Source organism: Nuphar pumila, chromosome 10 (genome assembly GCF_984573655.1).
Source record: "Nuphar pumila chromosome 10, dmNupPumi1.hap1.1, whole genome shotgun sequence".
In the NCBI taxonomy this organism is placed as follows: Eukaryota; Viridiplantae; Streptophyta; class Magnoliopsida; order Nymphaeales; family Nymphaeaceae; genus Nuphar; species Nuphar pumila.
In genome coordinates this window covers 20,988,031-20,995,530 of record NC_143258.1, presented here as the reverse complement: position 1 = coordinate 20,995,530, position 7,500 = coordinate 20,988,031, and positions in this window count along the sequence as shown.

Genomic DNA, 7,500 nt, shown 5'->3' with positions numbered 1-7,500 from the left:
AGTGTGTCGGTTGCCCTTCTACCCGCACCACCGGAGGGCGAAAATTTTCAGGACTTCGATCCGCAGGAGTTATCACTAGTGATACGATTCCACTAGGAGGGCTGCACCAACTGGGTGCATTGGAAGACCGCACCAACTGGGAGAGAGCTGCACCAACTGGGTGCAGCTGGAAGACCGCACCAACTGGGAGCATAGACCCACGTTGTGCGCAAGACAGGGGTGGCGTATGCAGTCAACCCAGCAGAAGGCAGGGCGCAGGCAGTGTGCCAGGATCGGATGGCGTGTGTAAGTGGTAGTGCAGATGACTGTGCGCTGGCAGGAGGCCAGCGCAGGGTCTGGCCAGGGCCAGTGTCAGCAGCCCCTGCGGCAGGTGCGCCGCAGGGGCCTTTTTTGGCAAAGTCCCAGCAGCCCCTGCGGCAGGTGCGCCGCAGGGGCCTTTTGTAGCAGAGCTCCTCAGGCACCCGTTGCATGCAACCTCGGGACTGAACCCTGCGCATTGTGCAGAGGTCTGGGTTGTTTCAGAGAGCCGTTGGGGGCTCTCCTTTTGGTTTTGGGCGCTCCAGCAATGGAGGACCGTTGTTTTGTAATGGCTATAAGCCTTCCCTGTTGCTTGGTTGAATGATATGGAATTTTTGGAACGACAGCATCTTCGAGTTGCCTCTGCTCTTCCTCATTCCCTCACGCTCCTGTAGGTGTCGACCTGGAGCTGGACTCACCCCGTGAGTAGCTGAAGGGCGTGGCTCTCTCTTCAGCCGGCCGACTGTCGCGTGGTTCTCGACGTCGGATTGCTGGGACTCGCTCAGCGAGTAGCCAAGGGGGACGTGGCTCTTTCCCCTGGCTGGCCGAGGTCGCGTAGAACGCAACCCCGGATCTGCTTCCTCAGTGGCGGCAGCAGCAGGACAGGGCGTGGGATGCCTGCCTGCCTCTTCAACTTCCTTCCACCTTCGCCCGGGCACGCCCTCCGCTGAGGCGTGGCGCTCCACCCCTCCATCCGCAAGGCCCTCGCGCGCACTCCGAGCAACCCACTGCGCAGAGGGTATCCCTTGCCCTCCCGCCTTCACCGCGTCTGGCCTACCCCCGCGGCTCTCTTCGCGCGCCTCTCACAAGGGGTTTCCCCCTCCGCCGCACGGCCCTTCCCGCGCAACACGCGCCCGCAGCGCGTGACGCTCTCTCCGCGCGTAACGCGCCCTTCGCGCGCGACGCGCCCTCCGCGCGCGACGCGCCCGACGCACAAGTCTCCCGTCGCGCACCTCCCCTCCCCGTTCCTTCGCGCCTTCCTCGTGCGCACCGGGGTCCCGAGCGGAGAACCTCCCCAGAAACGCACATAGCGCGTGGCACGCGCGGCGGCCTTCTCTGCCGAGAAACCCTCCTTCAACCGCGCGCCCTCGCCCTCGCCATCGCCGAGCCGCATTCTGCGCATCACCCTGTTACTGCGGGGTGCCCTATCGTGAGCAACCATTGCGCGCAGGGGCTTCCCCCCAGTGCCCAGGGGCCGGCGTTCCGAAGCGCGCCCCCTCCAGCAGCTGCGCCAGTTCGGGCTCGAACTGGTGCACCCCAGTGTGTCGGTTGCCCTTCTACCCGCACCACCGGAGGGCGAAAATTTTCAGGACTTCGATCCGCAGGAGTTATCAACCTGGTATCAAAGCGAACTGCAGATGGACATTCCCGAGCCTTCCCACGATCGTGAACGGCAAGACGATTCCTATCGCCACAGCATGCAAGCTCGGGCAGTAGCCGAGCAAACCCAGATCGACATGGCAAGGGACCGCCAGGAAATGGCAGAGCATCTCAGGCTTCTGCAGCATGCCATTGCGACCCTGACAGAGCGCATGGACGCAATGGGTGCCTCCATGCGTACCGGACAGGGCACAGGCGGTCTTGACACCAACCCGTAGCACACCAATGGCGCAGCAGTCCTAGGCACTGCAGGTATGGGTGCGTCCGGTGTGGGTGTAGCAGGCCTGGGCGCACCAGGTTTTGCTGCAGCAGGACGTGGCGCAGCCGGCCCTGGCACAGCAGGCCCAGGCGCAATAGGCCCAGGGACAGCGGATCAACTCAGTATGGACGAAGCAGCAGGCTTTTTTTTTGGTGAGCCACCAAGGCACGCGACGGCAGGGAACTTTTACGGTTATGAACCGAGGCTTAGCCGCAAGGTAAGGTTTGAGATACCCCCGTTTTCTGGGGAGAATGTGCGTGAGTGGCTGTACAAAACAGCTCATTTCTTCACCTGCCACGGCATACCACATGATGCCAAGGTAGATGAGGCAGTGGCCCGCCTCGATGGCAGCGCCCTTAGATGGTACCAATGGGTCGTTGCAGTGCGAGGCAAGCCTACGTGGGATCAATTTGTGACAGGGGTGATGGAACGCTTCGGACCTACCACCCTAGTCAACTACCACGTAGACCTCAAAAACTTGAGACAAAAAGGCAGCCTCGAAGACTACCAAAAAGAATTTGAGGAGCTTTGCACGTTGCTCCCGCATGTAGATCAAGAGACCTTGTTGGGCTCATATACGGGCGGGTTACGTGAGGAGCTGCGAATCGAAGTTTTGGCAGCCAATATAAGATCTCCCGAGGAGGCTTACAAGATTGCCCGATTACATGATGAAAAACAGAAAAGATTATGGGCTGCCAAAAAGCCTCACCGCCTAGCCGACGGGCACGCCAAAGGAAAACCAAGCCAAATGAAACCACGGTTTGCCAAGGGTGCATCACCCTCCACGCCAAAAGTAGAATTCATTACGCGCGCCCAAAGAGAAGACCGAATCAAAAAAGGTCTTTGTTTTAACTGTAATGAAAAATGGTCCAAAGACCACCAATGTAAGAAATTCCACGTGTATCAAGTGAGAGAGGATAGTGGGGACGAAGCAAGTAGCTCCGCTGACTCGGAAGAAGGAGAGGCAAACGAAAATGAGGAGGATTCCACACATGGAATCTCCTACCACGCGCTCTCAGGGGCACCAAGTCTCCAAAGCATGAGGATACGAGGAAAGGTGGGAACGCATGACTTGGATGTCTTGATAGACACCGGAAGCACACACAATTTCATTCGTGAGAGCCTTGTGCTAGCCTTGGGATGCAAATTCAAGGAACATCCCGCGTTCGATGTTATGGTGGGGGACGGCTCCCACCTCAAATGTAGAGAGGTATGCGGTGACGTTCCCCTACAACTTCAAGAGAGTGGGTTTGAGGTAGATCTTTACGTCATTCCCATGAAGGGAGCGGATGTCGTCCTTGGAATGCAATGGTTGAAGGGATTAGGACAGGTTGTATGGGATTTTTCCTCCATGGAAATGAAGTTTCAAAATGAAGGAAGGGAGGTCAAGCTTGCGGGGGTCAAAGCCCCTACGGCCACCGCTATCGAATCCACCGCTGCGCTTAAACTATTGCGGGGTAACCATGCAGCATACCTCCTCACGGCCCAATCCGTGGACCCTAGCCAAGAAAAGACCCCCCAAGCGGTCTCTTCAGAGTTAGCTCAAGTGCTAGAAGAATTCGCAGACGTGTTTAAAGAACCATGCGGTCTGCCCCCCACTAGGTCCCAGGATCATCGTATTCCTCTAAAGGCCGGGAGTGGTCCCGTATCAGTGAGACCTTACCGGTATGCCCATTCCCAAAAGGGGGAAATAGAGAGACTTGTGCAAGAAATGGTCGATCAAAGAATCATCCGACCTAGCTCAAGCCCCTATTCATCCCCAGTTCTATTGGTAAAAAAGAAGGATGGGGGATGGCGTTTCTGCGTGGACTATCGAGCTCTGAATGATACCACCATAAAAGATAAATTCCCGATCCCTGTTATTGAGGAGCTACTCGACGAGCTCCATGGCACTAGGTACTTCACGAAGTTGGACTTAAGGTCCGGCTATCATCAAGTGCGCATGAGCGAAGAAGACGTTCCTAAAACTGCCTTTCGCACCCATGAAGGGCATTACGAATTCTTGGTCATGCCGTTTGGGCTAACCAACGCCCCAGCTACCTTCCAAGGCATCATGAATGACATTTTTCGGGGTTCTCTACGGAGGTATGTGCTTGTGTTCTTTGATGACATACTTGTCTATAGTAAGTCATGGGGAGAACACTCAAGGCACGTTAGGGAGGTGTTGGACACATTAAGAAAACACCATTTGCATGCAAAAATGTCTAAATGTCTTTTCGGCCAGCGCGAAGTTAGCTACTTAGGCCACATTGTGACCGGCCACGGGATTCAAGCCGACCCGGATAAGATCCAAGCCATGATAGATTGGCCGCTTCCCCATACCATTCGGGGACTTCGCGGTTTTCTGGGCCTCACCGGCTATTATAGGCGGTTTGTAAAAGGCTATGGGCACTTAGCCCAGCCCCTCACCAGCCTCCTCAAAAAGGATAGTTTCCAATGGGTGAGCAGAAGCACAGAGGCTTTTGAAAAACTAAAGGTGGCCATGACACAAGCCCCGGTCCTAGCAGTTCCCGATTTTTCCAAACAATTCGTAGTGGAAACTGATGCTTGCGATTCAGGAGTGGGGGCAGTCCTAACCCAAGAAGGACACCCCATAGCATTCATGAGCAAATCCATGCCCAATCGCAGCAAGGCACTTTCTACTTACGACAAGGAAATGCTGGCCATCGTGTTGGCCATTGATAAATGGAGACCCTACCTCCTTGGAAGGAAATTTCTGGTGCGTACGGACCATCGAAGCTTGAAATTTCTATTAGGGCAAAGAATCACCACCCCGAACCAACAAAAATGGATAGCCAAGGTCTTGGGGTATGACTTCGATATCGAGTACAAAAAGGGGCTCGAAAACAAGGCGGCCGATGCTCTTTCAAGGAAATTTGAGGACTCACATACAATGCACACACTCACCACTTTTACAAATGATGTAAGAAGCAAAATATGTGAATCTCAAGGGAGGGATAGAGAAACGCAACAAAAAATTCAAGAAATCCGCGAGGACCCCCAGGCTCACCCTCACTTCCAAGAGAAAGGAGGGGTTCTTTACCACAAAGGAAGGATCTACCTCCCAAGTGGCGATGAACTCACCAAGGATCTCATTAAAGAGTGCCACGACACTCTTCAAGCGGGTCATGGGGGTGTTTCTAAGACATACCAAAAACTCAAAAAACTTTTTTTTTGGAAGGGAATGAAAAAAGATGTGAAAACCTACGTGAAAGAGTGCCCTACGTGTCAAGCCAACAAGTATGAGAGGATCAAACCCCCGGGGCTGCTTCAGCCCCTACCTATTCCGGAGGGGGCATGGCAAGATATTTCAATGGACTTCATTGAGAACCTCCCATGTTCTGGAAAGAAAGAATCCATTTTTGTCATAGTGGATAGGTTCACCAAATATGCCCACTTCGTGGCCCTCCCAAAAGACTATACTACTCACAAAGTGTTGGACGTTTTTTTAGAGAATGTGGTCAAATTGCATGGTCTGCCCAAAAGCATTGTGAGCGATCGGGACTCACTCTTTTTAAATCAATTGTGGGAGGAATACTTTCAACGAAGTGGAACTCGACTCCGATTCAGCACTTCCAACCATCCCCAAACGGATGGGCAAACAGAAGTGGTAAACCGGATTCTTGCATCCTACTTACGGTGTTTTACCAGTGATCGACCCACTCAGTGGGCTGCCTATCTCCTTTGGGCAGAATATGCGTACAATACGAGCTTCCAATCCTCCATCGGCCTCACCCCATTCGAAGCCTTGTATGGGTACCCCCCGCCATCCATCATCTCCTATGAACATGGGAGTGCCGATTCGTTGGACGTAGATCAAGAACTGCGAAACCGTGATGAAATAAGAGCCATCCTCAAGGCCAACATCGCCCAGGCACAACAGCGAATGAAGCGAATCTATGACAAGGGGCGACTAGATAGGAACTTTGAAGAAGGCGATTGGGTATGGCTTAAACGAGCTCAACGGGGGCAAAGGTCCCTCTTCGGACAACCCTACACCAAACTACTTCCACGGTACTATGGGCCATTTCGGATTGAGAAAAAAGTCGGCAGGGTGGCCTACCTTCTTGATCTACCCCAAGAGGTTAAGATACACCCCGTGTTCCACGTTTCCAGGCTAAAGCCATTCTATGGGACGCCGCCAGCAACCATTGAAATTCCGCAAGATAATGACGCACCCCTTCCCACCAAGATCTTGAAGACGAAAAGGTTAAGACGTGGAGGAGGGCGCCTGGTAAAAAAGCACTTGGTAGAAATGGACAACGGAGGTACAAAGACGGCCAGTTGGAAGTGGGAGAGTGACCTTCGGAAGGACTACCCGGGGTTCTTGGCTTGAGGGCAAGCAAGTCGGAAGCATGGTGGGATTTGATACGATTCCACTAGGAGGGCTGCACCAACTGGGTGCATTGGAAGACCGCACCAACTGGGAGAGAGCTGCACCAACTGGGTGCAGCTGGAAGACCGCACCAACTGGGAGCATAGACCCACGTTGTGCGCAAGACAGGGGTGGCGTATGCAGTCAACCCAGCAGAAGGCAGGGCGCAGGCAGTGTGCCAGGATCGGATGGCGTGTGTAAGTGGTAGTGCAGATGACTGTGCGCTGGCAGGAGGCCAGCGCAGGGTCTGGCCAGGGCCAGTGTCAGCAGCCCCTGCGGCAGGTGCGCCGCAGGGGCCTTTTTTGGCAAAGTCCCAGCAGCCCCTGCGGCAGGTGCGCCGCAGGGGCCTTTTGTAGCAGAGCTCCTCAGGCACCCGTTGCATGCAACCTCGGGACTGAACCCTGCGCATTGTGCAGAGGTCTGGGTTGTTTCAGAGAGCCGTTGGGGGCTCTCCTTTTGGTTTTGGGCGCTCCAGCAATGGAGGACCGTTGTTTTGTAATGGCTATAAGCCTTCCCTGTTGCTTGGTTGAATGATATGGAATTTTTGGAACGACAGCATCTTCGAGTTGCCTCTGCTCTTCCTCATTCCCTCACGCTCCTGTAGGTGTCGACCTGGAGCTGGACTCACCCCGTGAGTAGCTGAAGGGCGTGGCTCTCTCTTCAGCCGGCCGACTGTCGCGTGGTTCTCGACGTCGGATTGCTGGGACTCGCTCAGCGAGTAGCCAAGGGGGACGTGGCTCTTTCCCCTGGCTGGCCGAGGTCGCGTAGAACGCAACCCCGGATCTGCTTCCTCAGTGGCGGCAGCAGCAGGACAGGGCGTGGGACGCCTGCCTGCCTCTTCAACTTCCTTCCACCTTCGCCCGGGCACGCCCTCCGCTGAGGCGTGGCGCTCCACCCCTCCATCCGCAAGGCCCTCGCGCGCACTCCGAGCAACCCACTGCGCAGAGGGTATCCCTTGCCCTCCCGCCTTCACCGCGTCTGGCCTACCCCCGCGGCTCTCTTCGCGCGCCTCTCACAAGGGGTTTCCCCCTCCGCCGCACGGCCCTTCCCGCGCAACACGCGCCCGCAGCGCGTGACGCTCTCTCCGCGCGTAACGCGCCCTTCGCGCGCGACGCGCCCTCCGCGCGCGACGCGCCCGACGCACAAGTCTCCCGTCGCGCACCTCCCCTCCCCGTTCCTTCGCGCCTTC